Source organism: Macaca mulatta, chromosome 17, assembly GCF_049350105.2.
Source record: "Macaca mulatta isolate MMU2019108-1 chromosome 17, T2T-MMU8v2.0, whole genome shotgun sequence".
Taxonomy (NCBI): Eukaryota; Metazoa; Chordata; class Mammalia; order Primates; family Cercopithecidae; genus Macaca; species Macaca mulatta.
In genome coordinates this window covers 36,666,693-36,683,901 of record NC_133422.1, presented here as the reverse complement: position 1 = coordinate 36,683,901, position 17,209 = coordinate 36,666,693, and the positions used below count along the sequence as shown (strand labels likewise).

The 17,209-nt window shown below is 33.3% G+C and overlaps 1 long non-coding RNA gene across 1 annotated transcript in view; it reads left to right on the top strand.

Moving 5' to 3' along the window:
* Positions 1-17,209, top strand: part of LOC144336183 (uncharacterized) — a 74,916-nt gene that overhangs the window by 17,567 nt on the left and 40,140 nt on the right. The window contains exon 2 of the long non-coding RNA XR_013407727.1: positions 8,199-8,332. This is a non-coding gene — a long non-coding RNA (uncharacterized LOC144336183). The remainder of the gene's footprint in view (positions 1-8,198; positions 8,333-17,209) is intronic.

Genomic DNA, 17,209 nt, shown 5'->3' with positions numbered 1-17,209 from the left:
TCCTGAACTGTATAGCACATATGTCAGAATCACGAAGAAGGAAATTAACATTCCTGATAGGGATATGAATCATATGATACAAAATCTTCATTTTAAATACTTATAATTAGGATAACACTAGAAGGAAGTAGATATGACAGATAGTTCCAAAATATCTGCCTTAAAATTTATGAATCTCATTTGCATATAGATATCTAATCAATTATATCTGGGGTTTTTCAGCTCTTACTAACATAGGTAAGGCAACTATGTATCACATTTTATGCATTCAGTACAATACAAAGGTTGCATATGCCATGATATAAGTTGTATTTTAAAATATCGCCCAATATATTAAAAAGTTTACTGTATTGTGGTCAGTCTGTTAATATATACATCATTTATATAATAAAAATATACAGTCTATAATGTAATTAGTTATCAAAAGAAGTACAACAAAGAGATTGAAATGAAGAAAATAAACTAGAAATCTGTTGAAAACTATGTCCACATGAAAATGTATATAGTAGCATCAGTCATAATAGCTTAAAGACAGAAACAACAGAAATGGTCATCAACTGATGAATGAATAAATAAAATGTGACATAACCATACAGTAGAATATTTTTGTACCATAAAAAGATGAAGTACTATTATAAGCCACAATATGAGTGAAACTTTAAACTTGTATTCTGGGTTAAATCATTGTACATGGCCCACACTTAATGAAGAGAAGTTATGAGCCCCTCCTTAAAGGTAAAATATCGACATGTATTATCTGTGTTTTTATGAGAGATTTATTTATTTATTTAACCATTTATTTGCATCAGTATGGATTCATTGTTTTTTAATACTTTGCATTATGATTCCATAATACCTTATTCATTTTGTTGCTAAATTATTGCAGCTTGGTCAAATGGGAGCAATTTCAGTTGCTTTCTATATTCCTTAGATATATTTCTACTATCCTGGATTTTCTTTTTCTTTTTCTGCTTTTTCATCAGTGTTTTCATCCTATCTGGCAATACAAGATGTTTTGTGCTCATTTTGTATATTCGCAACCCCCCTGAATCTTAGTCGTTTCTCCAACAAGCCATGGATTCTTTTATTGGCAAGATATGTTAGAAACCAAGAATTGCGATCTAGGTGTGCTTGTTGCTTCTGGGATGCAAGTAGGTTCTGCTAGCTGACATAGCAACAAGAAATGTGTATGAGTACACATATTTCTAAACATTTCCATGTGTAAGCAACTGTATCTAAAGTAAATGGAACAAAAACTCATACTGATGTCTCAAACTTGAATCCATTACCCCATGGATTTTTCTAGTTTCCTCTCCTTGTTTATTCATAAATTCCCAGTCTAACAATGAGAAACCTGGTTCTAAAAATATGCTGTCAGTTTATGTAAATTTTCAGGTAAAGTACACATGTATAATAGTTTCAGAATGGTTAACATGTACCCTCATACCATCATGGGAATGACTTAATACTGCAGTACAGTATTAAGTATAGTTTCTTTTGCCTTTACTCTTATAGACCTCACCTATTTACAAAATTACTCATTATTCCCTTATTCCTCCACCTTTCAGTGAGGTTGTTTTATATATTTGTAATGTATTTAGATTCTGTGTCACATTTGTATTCCACTCAGGAAATCTCTGTCCTCCTACATATCTTTTTAAAATTATATATAATGAGGTTTAATTTCTGTTCTATAAAGTTCCATAGGTTTTGACAAATACTTCACCTCTTATATTCACCATTACAGTGTAATATAGAATAGCATCAGTGCCCTAAAATATCTCCTGTGCTTCGTCTATCAATTCTTACCACCCAGGTTCCTGGCAATCACTGATTTGTTTACCGTCTCTGTAGGTTTCCATAATGACACATAATTGGAATCATAGAGTATTCATCTTTATTAGTCTAGCTTTTCTTTTACATGAGCAATAAAAATCTAAGATTTATCTATGTATTTTCATCATTTGATATTTTATTTTATCACTGAATAACATTTCATTGTACAGAAATACCGCAGTTTGTTTGCTCCCCAGTTGAAGCATATTTTCATAAATAAATGGCATAAGTCATTTATTGACAACTGTTAATAAAGCTACTAAAACCATTCACATGCAAGTTTTTTTGTTGTTGCTATGAATTTTTAAATCAGTGTACAAATTCAGAAATTAGTAGATCATATGGTAAGATTGTTTCATTTTTGTAGTAAACTGCCAAACTGCCTTCCCAAGTGGATTTACCAGTTTTCATTCCTACCAGCAACTGATGAGACTTCCTGAGGCTCTCCATTCTCAGTATGCATCGTTTGTATTTGTTATGATTTGTTTTCCATTTTAGCCATTGCAAAATGTGTGTAGTTGTAACTCATTGCTGTTTTAGTATTTAATTCCTTAAAGCCAAATAATTTGAATATTTTTACGTAGGCTAATTGGTCATCTATATGTAATTTTTGGTGAGGTGCCCGTTCAAATAGTTGTTTTTTTTTAAAAAAAAAAAATCTGTTTTGCTTTTATTATTGAGTTTTAAGGGTATTTGTATAGTTTGGATACTAGTCTTATATCAGATACATATTTTGCAAATATTTTCTCCCAGTCTGTGATTAATATTTTTATTCCATTCACAATGACTTTCAGTGAGAAAGTCATTCATTTAATTAAGTTAGACTTAATTTTGATAGAGTCCTTTTTTTTCTTTAATGAACATTATTTTGGTGTTGTATATAAAAATTCATTACCAAATCCAAGTTCATGTAACTTTTTTTTGTTATCTTCAGCAATTTCATAGCATTATGGTTAGCATTTAGGTCTATGATTACTTTTGAGTAATGTTTTGTGTAATATGTAATGTCTCTGTTAAATTAAATGTATGTTAAATTTTTTGCACAATTGGTATGGTTCTAGCACTTTGGATTGAAAAGGTTATCTTTTATTGTTTTCTCTTTGATATATTGTCAAATATCAGTTGGCTATCTTTGTAGTCAACATTTTTTGGTAGTCAATCTGTTTGTCGTAGTCAAAATGCATGAGTATTTTGGTTTGGGGGTGTGACTATAAATATTTTAAATTAAAAATTCTGGTGGTTTACTGCTACTTTGTAGGCGAACGAGTAACATCCATGTATCACCCTTGTATCTTGTAACTTTGAATAACTTATTCGTTCTAGGACTTTCTAATTGTGCTGGTTAGGAATTTGATTATGATATTTAATAGGACTTGTGAGAGAAGACATTCTTATCTTTTCAGTAGTATGAAGAATGTAATCAGTGTCTTTAAGTTTACTGGCAGCTGAAGGGCTTCTTTATAGATTTCTTTTTAAATCAAACTGAGAAAGATCTCTTTGATGCCTGGGTTTCTGAGAAGTGTTTTCATGAATGATTTTTGAATTTTGTCAAATACTTTCCTACATCAATTCTTATGAACACATATATTTTCTTCTTAGTCTGTTGATGTGGTGGATTAGTTTGATTATTCTTCAAATGTTGAACCACTTTTTGTATTTGAGAGACTATTCCAGTATTATACAACACAGGAATAAATCTCACTTGGCCAAGGTTTATAATTACTTTAATTTATTGCTGTGTTTGACTAAAATTTTGTTGAGGATGTTTGTGTCTGTGTTCATGAAAGATATTAGTCAACAGTTTTCCTTTTTAGTGACGTCTTTATATGATTTTGGTATAGAGATAAAGGTGCCTTTATCGAAGTGTTTCATATGTTTCTGTTTTTGTTTGGAGACAAGGTCTCCCTCTGTCTCCCAGACTGGAGTGCAGTGGTGTGGTCACAGCTCACTGCAGACTTAATCCTAGGTTAATCGATCTTCTCACCTCAGTCTCCTGAGTAGCTGGGATCACAGTCACATGCCACCAAGCCCAGCTAATTTTTCTATACTTTGTGGAGTAAAGGTCTCCCTACAATGTCTAGGCTGCTCTCATACTCCTGGGCTCAAGCGATTCTCCCACCATGGCCTTCCAAAGTGCTGGGATAACAAGCGTGAACTACCATGTCCATAGTCCATCTATTTTTACTTGTTGAATGAGATTGTGGAAATTTGGAATCATCTCCTCCTGAAAAGATTGGTAAAATTAACCTGTGAAAATATAACAAACTAATGTTTAATTGTTTTGGAAAGGTATTAATTACTGATTAAATTTCTTTAATAGATATCATACTATTTAAATTATCTTTATCTCCTTGTGTGAGTTTGGTAATTTTTGTCTTGTGATTTATTGTTTATTTTCATTTAATTTACCAAATACATACAGAGTTGTTTGTAATATTAATTCTTATCCTTTTAATTTCTGTAAGTAGTGTCTCATTTCTGAAGTTCATCCTTTGTGTATTTTCTCTTTGCGTATTTGCTATCCTGGGTAGAAACTTACCCATTTGGAAAGAAATCGCTTTTGGTTTGGTTGAAATTCCCTACTGCTTTCCCGTTTTAAATTTTATTTATTTATTCTATAGTGTTTATTATTTATGTTCTTCTGCTTACTTAAGACTTAACTTGTTCTCCTTTCTCTAGTTTCCTAATGAAAGATTGTGTTATGAATTTTAGATTTGTCTTTTTTTCTAATATAGACATTATATCTTAAATTTTGTCTAAGCACTCTTTTCACTACACCCTACACTTTTAAAAAGTTGTATTTTCACCTTCATTTTGTTCATAATATTTAAAAATTTCTCTAGAGATTTTTATGTTTACATCTTCTATTATTTGGAAATATTTTGTTTCATTTCCAAGTATTTAAGAATTTGTCTTAGATGTGCTGCTGGATTTGGTTTGCTAATATTTGGTTGAAGATTTTTGTGTCTACATTGATGAGAAATATCAGTCTGAGGATTTTTCTTTTCCATTGCTTCTCTGTCAGATTTTGGAATCAGTCTGATGGTAGCTTCATAGAATGAGTTAGGAAGGAGTTCCTCCTCCTTAATTTTTCAGAATACTTTCAGGAGGATTTGTATCAGTTTTTGTACATCTGGTAAAATTTGACTGTTAATCCATCTGGCTCAGGCCGTTTTAAATTGGTAGGTTCTTTATCACTGATTCAATTTCAGAAGTTTAAATTGTTCCATTCAGCACTTCAATCTATTCTTGATTAGATCTAGGGAGATTGTGTCTTTCCAGGAATTTATCCATTTTCTCTAGATTTTTCTGATTTGTGTGCATAGAGTTGTTCATAGTAGTCTCTGAGGATCTTTTGTATTTCTGTGGGTCAGTGGTAATATCAACTTTGTGGCTGCTGATTGTGCTTATTTGGATCTTTTCTTTATTTTTCTTTGTTAATCTAGTTAGCAGTCTGTTAATCTCATCTATTTTTTCAAAAAACAAACTCCTGCTTTCATTGATCTTTTGTATGCATTTTTGCATCTCAATTTTACTAATTGCTTCTCTAATTTTAGTTATTTCTTTACTTCTGCTAGCTTTGGGGTTGGTTTGTTCTTTCTTTTCTATGTCATTTAGGTGCAAAGTTAGATTGTTAATTTGAGACCTTTCTGACTTATCGATGAAGACACTTAGGGCTATAAACTTTCCTCTTAAGACTACTTTGGCTACATCTCAGAGATTTGGTAAGTTTTGTTCCTATTTTCATTAATTTTCAATAATTTTAAATTTCTGCCTAAATTTCAATGTTCACCCAACAAAGGTCTAATATCCAGAATCCATAGGGAGCATATCAGCATATCAACAAGCTAAAAACAACCCCATTAAAATATGAACACAGGACTTGAACAGATATTTCTTAAAAGGAGACATATAAGCAGCCAATAAACATGAAATAATGGCCAGCATCAGTAATCAACAGGTAAATATAAATCAAAACCACAATGAGATACATTCTAGCACCAGTCAGAATGGCTATTATTTAAAAATGTGAAAAGAAGTTTGGGGATTTTTCTAAGAACTTAAAACAGGTACTATTTGGCCTATCAACTCATCCCTGGGTATATACCCTAAGGAAAATGAATCATTCTACCAAAAAGACACATGCACATGGGTGTTTATTGCTGTGGTATTCACAATAGCAAAGACATGGAATCAACCCAGGTGCTCATCAATTGGATAAAGAAAAACTATTGCATATACACCATGGAATACTGTGTAGTCATAAAAAGGAATGAAATCACGTTCTTTGCAGCAACATGGAGGGAGCTGGAGACCATAATCCTAAGCTACTTAGTATAGGAAAGAACAGAAAACAAATGCCAAATGTTCTCACTTATAAGTAGGAGCTGAACGTTGAGCATACACGCTGCTTAGTATAGGAACGAACAGAAAACAAAATCCCACATGTTCTCACTTACAAGTAGGAGCTAAACACTGAGTACACATGGACATAAATATGGGAACAATAGAAACTGTGGACTACTAGAAGGTAGAGGAGGGAAGTGGGTTGAAAAGCTACCTATCTGATACTATGCTTACTAACTTTGTAATAGGATATATACCCTAAACCTCAGGCAAAAATCCCATGTAAGAAGAATATAAGTTGAAATTAAAATAAAAAATAGTTGATTAAAAAAAGAAATTTTCAACTATTTTTCATTATATACTTCTAATTTAATTCAAAAGGAGTCTAATAACAAACTTTACATAATTTCTATTCTTTTAAAATTGTTAATATACGTTTTATGAGCCAGAATGTGGTTTATTTTGGAGAAAGTTCTATGCAAGCAAGAAAACAATAAGATCTTCCTGAGGCTGGATGAAATTTTCCATGAATCTCAATTTGATCAAGCTGATTTACAGTGCTGTTTAGATAAATTATATTCTTATTGATTTTCTGCCCTCTTGATCTATCAATAACTGATGGGGAATGTTGCTGAGGTTTCCAACACTCATAGCGGTTTTATTTACTCCTCTGCTCAGTTTTACTTGTTTTTGCTTCATATATTTTGACATTTTGCTGTTAGATACATACAGGCTTAGGATTGTCATGTAGTATTGGAGATTTGATTCTCTAATCATAATGTAATGACTCTCCTTACTGTGATAAATTTTTTATGTGAAGTGTGCTTTTTATGAAATTAATATGACTCTTCCAGCTTTGTTTTGATTAGCACTAAAATGGTACATCTTTTTATGTTAGATTCTTTATATTTAAAGTGGGTTTCTTTTAGACAATGTATCACTGGGGCTTCTTTCTTTTTTACTTTTTTCTTTTGTGTGATAGGGTCTCGCTCTGTTGCCCAGGCTGGTGTACAGTAGTACAGTCATAACTCACTGCAGCCTTCAGTTCCTGGGCTCAAGGAGTCCTCATACTTCAGCCTCCTGAGTACCTAGGACTACATGCATACAACATCATATCTGGCTAATTACTTAAAATTATTTTTTGTAGAGATGGGTCTCTCTATGTTGCCCAGGGTGGTCTCAAAATCTTGGCTTCAAACTATTCTCTTACCTTGGCTCTAATGTGCTGGGGCTACAGGAATGAGCTGCCAGGCCTGGCCTAGTTAAGCCTTTTTATAATCCACTCTGTCCGTCCTTATCTTTTAATTGGTGAATGTAGACTATTCATATTTAAAGTTATTATTAATACAGATAGTTGGATTGAAATCTATCATGTTAGGAACTGTTTTTATTTATTGCCAGAGTCTTCTTTTTCTATCCTCTCTGGTATGATTAAAATATAAATAAATAAATAAATATATATATATATATATATGTGTGTGTGTATATAGATTTATATATAATGTCTTATCTCATCTTTTAATGTATAAGCTATGGTTACATCTTTAACTTTTGTTACTAGAATTAAAAGTATTTATGTCTGACTGATTTTAGTTCATTTTTAGTTGAAACCAGTTTAGCTGTAAGTTTAGTGCAGATTCCTTTTAACCCAGTATTTTCAATTCTTCCTTCCATTTTGTGTGACATTACTTTGATTTATTTCACTTAACTATGTGCTATAATAACCTAACATTGCTACCATTGTTATTTTGGACAGTTATCTTTTAGATAAATTAAAAGTGAAAAAAATAAAATATTTATTTAGTTTCTTTTTCCTCTTCTGATAGTCTTCATTTATGTAGATTCAAGTCTCTGCCCAGTATTATTTTTCTTCTGTCTGATGAAAATCTTATTAATTTCCTCAGATATTTTTTACTAAGAATGTCTTCATTTCTCCTTTAATTTAATTTTGTTTTGTTTCTTTTTTTTTTCTTTAAATTTATTTTATTTTATTTTTATTTTTTTATTTTATTTAGATATGGAGTTTCGTCATGTTGCCCAGGCTGCTCTCAAACTCCTGAGGTCAAGTGATCCAACTGTCTCGGCCTCTCAAATTCTGTGATTACAGGCATTAGCCACCACACCCAGCCCTCTCCTCTACTTTTGAAAGGTAAATTTGCTATATATGGAAATCTAGTTTAATAGTGATTTGTTTTTCCCTTTCAAGACTTTGTAGCTCTACTATTTTCTTGCTTGCACAGATTCTTATGAGACACCCTTTATAATACTTACCCTTGTTTTTCAGTAGGTAAGGTGTTTCTCCCTACCATACACTGGCTTCTTTGATCTTTTTTAAGTTATCTTAAGATATTCTAAAGTAACAGTATGATGTGACAATATATGATTCTTAAGGTATTAATTGTGCTTTTTGTTAGCTGCATTTGTGTTGTGGTGTCTGTCACTAATTTTGTGAAGTTGTTGGTCATTATTATATCAAATATTTCTTCTCCATTAACTCTTTCTTCTGTGGGTTTTACGATTCAATGTAAGTTACATTTTGTAAATTTATCACCGTTTTGTATTATACTATAACAATAATGTCTTATATCCAATATGATAATAGAAAACAACCTGGAATAGTTATTTTATAAAAGGCGACTTACAAATGGTGAATAAGCACAAAAATATGTTTAGTATTATTAGTCATGAGGAAAACTAAAATTAATCCACAATTATATTTTACTTTCAACCCATTAAAAAATGACTGAAGTTATAAAGTCCCACAATATAAAGGTTTTCCAAGGAGTTTGAACAACTGGATCTCTCATATGTCATTGGTGAGATTAAAAAATGGTCCACCCATTTTGGAAAATAGTATAGAACCATTTTCTAAATTTAAACTGTACCTCAAGACCCAACAATTGCACTCCTAAGTCATCACCCAATAGGAATTAACACATAGGCCCATACAAATGTGCATACACACAAACACACTCTCAATTAGCAGCATTATTTATTAAAAAGTGGAAGCAAAATATTCCCTAATTGTGAAATTGGTAACCTGATGGTATTACCATAATATGTTCTACCACTGAGAAGTAACAAAACACATAATATCAGTGTGCAATATATGGCTAGATCACACAACAAAATAATTAAAATCATGTATAATTTTATTCCTGTTAAATTGTACTAATGAAAAATTCTAGTTACATAAAGCAGAGTAGTGGCTGCCCTGGCTTTCAGGCGAAAGGTGGAGGGGGTTGCAAAGTGGTAGAAAATATTTTGGAGGTGGGAACTGTCCTAGGTCCTGATTTTTGTACTGTTCCTGCAATTGTATGCAATTACCAACTTTATCCAACTATATATTTAAACTAGATGAATTTGATTCTATGAAATAATCCCTTAATAATGATAAAGAAAAAAACCTTATGTATTACATTCTATATACTGGAAAAAGAAAATTGCTTTGGAATATCTTTGGATAAAGAGTAAATAAGGCCAACATTTATTTCCATTTAATGCAGTATATGTCTTGTTTTACCTGTAGAAACTTGACTCCAGATTGAAAACAGATTGTTAATTTTGTGCCACTATGAACAGTGTAGGTTTTCTTACTCTGAAGCTCAGAAATTTTCAACTGACAAACTCTATCTTTGCCCCAAAGCTGGAAACTTTGGCCAAAGTAGCACTTTCTATTTCATTTGAGGTTTTAAAAAAAGGTTTGTGTCAGATAAAAATCAGTCTACATCACTTATCACTTCAGAATTTTTGTCTCATTGAAATCAAAAGTCATCAGAGAATCAAAGAAAACAGTAGTTCCTAAATCATAGTAGTTTCTAAATCACATGTGCAATAGAGAAACTTTCAGATACTGACCCAAAACTAGTTAAGTATTTTCAGTAGCAAAAGTGTTTATAGGATATTTTTTACTGGATTCATTTAAAAAAATTATTACTGAAACATGGCCTTAAGAAAATGTGGAAAAATATAGATTGCAAACAGAAATAATACATAAGGAAAAATCCATAATTTCTTTTTTGTTGTTGTTATTTTCACCATTTTCCCAATAATACATAGGTGACTGGTAAGGTCTGTATTTGAATTTTGTTTTGTAATCATCTATTATTATAATTAGAGTTCTATATTTTATTCTTATATTAGTATTTTAACTTCAAATCTATGCCCCTGGCTATCACTATATTCTCCATCCCTATAATTTTGTCATTGGAAGAATGCAATAGAAACTGAATCATACATGGACTTTTGAGACTGACATTTGGACACTAAACAAAATTCCCTTTAGATTCACCCAGTTTGTATGTACCAGCAGTATGTCCTTTTATATTTCTGTGTAGTAGCCCAAAGATAAATTTACAGCAGTTTGCTTAACCATTCACCCATTGAACAACATCTGGGAAGTTTTCAGTTATTGGCTATTATATATAAAGCTGCTATGAACATTAATTTTATGTTTCTGTCCAAACAACCACAGGTTTTTGTAAATAAGGTGTTTTTCAGAAACAGCCACAGTCAATTAACCTGTTATCTTTGGCTGCTTGCATGTTGCAATTCTGTCTATTTCATAATTGAATAATTGCATGATTGAATAATTGCAATTGAATAATTGTAGGACTTACAAGTTTGAAATATTTTCTATCTACTGTTTCTTTTAAAAATTTGCTAACGCCTGCTAAAAATATTTGAAATAAGAAAGTATACATTCATTAATTTAATTAAACATATATTCATACTGAAGAAGTTATTTTTGTGTAGACTAGGATTCAAGAAACTTAGTTTGTGAGCCAGATATGGCCAATAGAAGTTGCTTGTTTTATGCCTTTTTAGCTAGAAATAATTTTTGTAGTTGTTTATATTGTAAGCAATAAAATAAAAAAATAGAACGATTGAAGTATGAAAAGAAGGAAGGAAGGGAGGAGTGAGGGAGGGAGGGAGGAAGGAAGCAAGGAAGCAAGGAAGGAAGGAAGGAAGGAAGGAAGGAAGGAAGGAAGGAAGGAAGGAAGGAAAGAAGGAAGGAAGGAAAGAAGGAAGGAAGGAAATGTAGAACCAAATGAAGAAACAGACACAAAATAAAGTTTTAAAAAGTTCACTTAAGTCATGATAAGAATGGTTGTCTGGAAGACTCAGACCTAAGTAACCTTAGATATGAGCTCCATTTAGCCTTTTTTACACATAAGTTTTTAAAGACAAAAAGTCAGACGAGTGGCTTGATGCAAAATTGTTTGTTAGAAATTCTCACTGGTTTATAGAAATAACATTGATTAGTGCTTGGTTATACATGAGTGAGCTATAAGCTATGGGCAATGGTGTGTGGCAAGTAGCATTGTTCGGTTAATCTGCATCTACTTGCAGCAATAGTAAGCAGTTTCAAGGATGATTACTTAGCTCAAAAGGGAAAATGAGACGTGATGACTGTCTCATTCCTACATGTCTCCAGGCCTGATAATTTACAGGATGTTTGTATTCCTCAGATAAAAGTTTGTTTTCTTTCTCATTTTCCCCTCATGAACAAAATCTTTCTTTGTAAAAGTATTGATAATCAAAGTCTGAGTGTTCCCTATTGCCAGGAAGGCTCATTCCCAGATGGTCCTGTTCCACATTGGAGGAAAAGAGGAGACATTTCAACGACAAAGTTTAAGAGTGCTCAAAAGCCAAACTGGAATGACATCACAAAGTGCTAAAAATGGGATTATGGTCAAGTCATTGATTTACGCAGCTATTATCATTTGTTGAATCATCTCTATTCTTCAGAATACCAGGTTTTTAGTTTTCTTGGAAGGTGTAAAACAACAAGGGATGCACAGCATTAATAATTTGAAGAGTAGAAATATAATGCATATGAGGATAATCAAAAAGAGCCTCTCTGCCAGAATTTAAAAGGGAATCTATTCCAGGTGCCAATTTAAAATATTATGAAGAAAAGCAAATCCAGATTCTTCTTTAGAGACTTGTTATAACCAAAAGGCTTCTTTTCTAATTTGTCTTAGATGAGTTTCTACTTCATGAGAAGTTTTATGTATACACAACAGGAGGTATTTACCACCATACGTACACCCTTTTGCCCAGCTAATATACAATCTAAAGTGATGTGATTGCCTGCTACAACCTTAACCAGTGAATCAATGGCTTTTTCTGAGCTGTGATGGAGGCAGTAGTTTTATTATCAATATTTTCTAAGGTTACAGAAAGTTTTCTGATCGTGTGTTCATGGGAAGTGACATCTCACCAAAGCAAAAGTGCTCTCCTAATAAAGTGCATGGAGTTATCTTCTTGATGGCTGCATAGATAATTGGCAGGTTTTCCCAATCAAAATCTTTGGGTTAACTAAACCAGCAATCACCAATAGAGCAATAGATCTATTGACCAATAGATATAGAGAGCAATAGGCTGGCCTAGAGAAAAGTTTGAAGGAACTAGTCCAGTTTGGGATTTCTTTGAAGCTATATATAGACAGAGGGATGATCAAATATCTTGAGACATTGCTCTTCCCCATTCCATGCTCTTAGATATTTATAGGCTTTTGGATGGCAAACTTCTTTACAGACAAAAATAAATCCATTAGAGCATAGGTAAGGGTACTATAATTTGAGTTCATCCATTTTGGGACACTATTAATCAATGGCTCAGACACACTAAAGCAAGAGGGCTGGTTGGATTCTAATGACAGGAGACACTATTTTCCTTTTAACTTTTAACAGCATCATGCATTTTAGCATGATCATTTCTATATAAGGCTGCAATCATTTTGACAATAGGACTCTGATGAGGAAAACTGAAAGATGGTGCAAGAAGATTAGGATGGGTCAGGCAGATCCCATAAACAGGTTTCATTTTACGTGACCCCTAAGTTGTGCTGAGAGTACAATTAAGAATACCTGTGAAATTTAAACCAGGATGTATCAACGCATCACTGTTGTGGAAAGTGTCTGTCAGTTTAGGGTGGCAAGCCAACATCTTGTCAAATTTCTGGCAGTGGCAATGGTCTGTGAGATTATGATCAGAGAATTATCCCTCCATGTTATAGTCAAATGTATCAAGGAGAGCAAACACAGAAACCTGACTACAGGCATTTTGTTAAATTGCGTATGGATATGTACTTTAACATATATGAATAAGACTAATATCATGTAAGAGAGTATATTATATATGAAACAATTTTACCAAAACAGCCAAGAGAGGATCCTCACAGTGTGAAGGAGGGCTAAAGGCATAAATACTCCAGTGAAGAAGGAAAAAAGGACCAAATATTTCAGATGCAGTAATCATTAGAGTCATTTAGAACTGAGCTTACATGCCTGGTCCTATGTCTTGGGTGAAATTAGAGTAAAACAGATTTCGCCTACTTGATATCGTGGTCAAGAAGACTGAGGGTCAGTTTCAAGTGAAGGTCTCAGTGATGCAAGATTTCCACATTTTTTGGGATGCCTTTTTTAAATGAGAAACATGAATCCATGAATAAATGTCCTTAAGTTTGCAGCACAGAGATTGATCAGCAATACCTGATGTTGTCCCTTTTAAGGAAGTCGGAGTTAATCTTTTATTTGATGTTTTTCCCAGTAAACACAGTCTTCATATTGTAGGCCATAATCTTTGATGTTTTCATCTCTTGGGAGCTTGCTATGAAAGGAATCCTTTATCCATTTGGAGTTCCTAGAGAGATGTTTTGTGAGGCTTTGGCAACAATGAAGAATATACCTTTAACAAGTGCAGCTTCAGAAGCTCCTTCATCTAGTCACACAGGCATTTCTGTTATCATTTCAAAAGGATAAAACTGGTATTTTCCAAATTCAGTAGAGCACAGGTTGGCCAGAACCAAAGAGAGAACTTTGAGCAGAGAAAGTTTAAAAACTTCAGTTACTTTTGCCAATTGAGTTTTGTTTTTTTTAAACCACTGGTGCATTCTGCCAGTCCAGAGAATTGGGGGTGATAGGCACGATGGAAATGTTGGAAATTAGGCCAAATGTTGCAAATGGATCAACTGAATAGACAAGTAAGATGTGCTCCTCAGTTGCTATGGAGATCAGATGGAACTCCCCATGAAGGAATTATCTTTTCTAATAACAATTTATGTAACATTTGGACTATAGATCCTCAGCATGAAAATGCTTCAACCCAATGAAAGAGCATACAAATTAGCACCAGAACATATCTGTAACTCTGAGCTGGAGGCAGCTGGATAAAATCCGATTGCCATATCTCACAAGGTCCTGAAAGTAAAGGAAAATGTCCATATGAACTATAAAAGGGATTATTGAGAATTGTGTTTGGAACATAGAGTGCAGTGAGAATAAAAACTTGTGCACAATAGAGAATTATTGTCAATAATATTGCTTTCTTCATACTATCATTTTGTCTGAATTCCAGTGAGTCAGCTCATGAACATATTGCAAAAACTGTAACTGAAGCCATAGGAAAGATCAATCCATTGTTTCAAAACATAAGCCTGTTTCTGGAGAAAACTTGCCTCCTTTATCTTTCTAGAGGTCTATTTTCTTCTTGGGAACTACTGTTTATGCCTCGTTTAATGAAGTTCTAAATGAGCAATAAGTCTGTAAGGACATTTCAAGACATTTATTCTATGATGTAACCTTCTGGGATATATTCTATGCTATGACACCAGTGAAATAGTCTTTACTCTCTGAAATATCTAGTTTTGAGTGACCACAGATTATGACGATAGCAATAAATTTGGGTTTGGAAATTGCTTTCAAGTGATCACAGAGTTTTTGACATTTTTGGTGGGTTAACCTGCTGAGGTCCAAAACTGTGTTGCTTCCAAAGCATGCCAATATCATGGAATACTCTAAATGCATATCTATTATTATTATGAATGTTAGCCATGTTTTCCTTTTCTAGTTGACAAGCTCAAGTTACAGCAACAAATTCTGCCTGCTTAACTTATTTTACATCTGGAAAAGTATTGTTCTTTATTCTCATTTAGAAGCACTATGGCATAACCAGTCTGATAACTCACAAACAGATCTTTCAAATAAAAACCATTAGTGAATCAAATTACATCAGCATTATCTGTAGATTTCTCTTGTAGGTCCTATGTAGGTGTGAGAAGTTGGCTGGTCTGAGTGATGCCATCATATGACATCTCATCAGTATACAAAAGCAAAGGAATGGGTGGGTAAGATTATTACAGCAAGAAATAATAACACAGTGTGAGGGCAGAAGGAGAACTTCATAGGAAATAAGTCAATTAACAAAGTAATGTTGGGTATGATGTGAGTTCAGAAGGATTTTCACCAAGTGGGAAAAATAGATAGTAAGAGGGGATCCCATAACTATGTTTTCAATAGTTTTAAAGAACAAGGTGGTGCCAGAGGTTGCTCTTTTAAGCACAGTAGCATCCTTCTATCGACTGCATCAAGTTTCTGGCTGTAATATCATTTTTTCTGAGTTAGGACTCCCAAGCCATTTCCCTGGTCTTCATGAATGAACAGGGAAAACAGAGGCTATAATTGGGATGCCCCAAGGCAGGGGCAATTGTAAAATTTTTCTTGATAACATAGGGATTTGAGTCCCTCTAGAGTCCAAAAAATAAGATCAGACTGTCCACATTCAGTAGGGTATATAAAAGCTGAGTTATTAAAGAAAAATTAAGTATCCAATTCTGTCAGTATCCAGCCATTTCCAGAAATCCTTAAAATTGCTTCTTTGTCAAGGGCTTGGGGAATACTAGAATGCCTTTAAAACTTTCTGTATTTATAAATGATCCTTTCTTAGAAGTTAAATGTCTTAAGCATTTTACCTGCATCTGGCAAATATGGAGTTTCTCTCTAGAAACTTTATATCCCTGAAATGGCAATTGTTTTCAGAGTTTCATGCTGTCATCCTTTGAGATTTGCATAGTCAGGCGACAAAGGAGCTCATCCACATATTAGATGAGCAGAGGTCCCTCTGAGAAATGTATTATCAGCCAAGTCTTATTTCAATATATGATAAAAATACATAGGACTCTCAGTGTTACCTTGGGGTATGATGGTCCAGGCACTTGGAGGGTCACCCAAGTTAAGGCAAATAAGTATTTACTCACTGGATATACTAGAATATTTAAAAAGCACTGCATACATTAACCACAGTAAATATCTTACTTTAAGTGGTGACTGCTGTCAAGAGTAAGGAGGTTTGATAACACCAGATGTCTTGGGACCAAAATGTTGATAGCTCTCAAATCTTGTAAGAAATGTCAGTCATACTCATTTGTTTTCCTTATGGAAATTATTAGAGTACCATATGGGCTAGAGAAATAAATAATTAGACCCATTTAAATAGAGTCTTTTATTGTGGGTCTGATTCCTTCAATTTCTTTAGGCATTAGGGAATATTATTGATATTAGATAAAGGTTTAATCAGGTTTATTTCCACTTAAATGGGGTGACTGAATGTATTTTACCAATGTCAGTGGAAAATTGAGACCCTAAGTGAGACAAAGCCATCAATACCACTCATTAAAACCAGTTTAGAAAAAAAAAATGTTGAGTCTGTATTTTCATAGTTTTAATAGTTTTGTTCTTGTTCTGTAGCTGTTCTGTTTGCTCCTTTTGTTACAAATTTAACACATTTCTCCACTTAGAAAGAAGAAAATGTGTACATTGAGCCTAAGAAATGTATGGGAACTGAGGGAACCACAAGAAAAGAATGATGGCCACTGAGTGAGCTTACCTGGAATTCTAAGGGTTTGAACTTGTATATAGTCATAGGTCAATTAGATACTCCTTCCATTTGTACAAATTCACTACTCTGAGGAAGGGTACGAGTTAAATTGGTAGGGTTTAGGACAGAAAGAGCAGCCCCAGTGTCTCTTAGGGAATATATCTGTTTCACACTTATGGAAATTTCCATTTCTCTTAAGGCACTTGTCAGGAGAAAGGGGAAAGCCTCCTTTGGATCCTATGAGCAATCCTGTTCATCTCATGGCGTCCTTCTTTGTACTGGTCCTGCTGTCTTTTATGTTTTCTACAGTCCTTTTTGAAATGGCCAGGCTTTTTACAATAGAAGCAAACATCCATTTAATAGT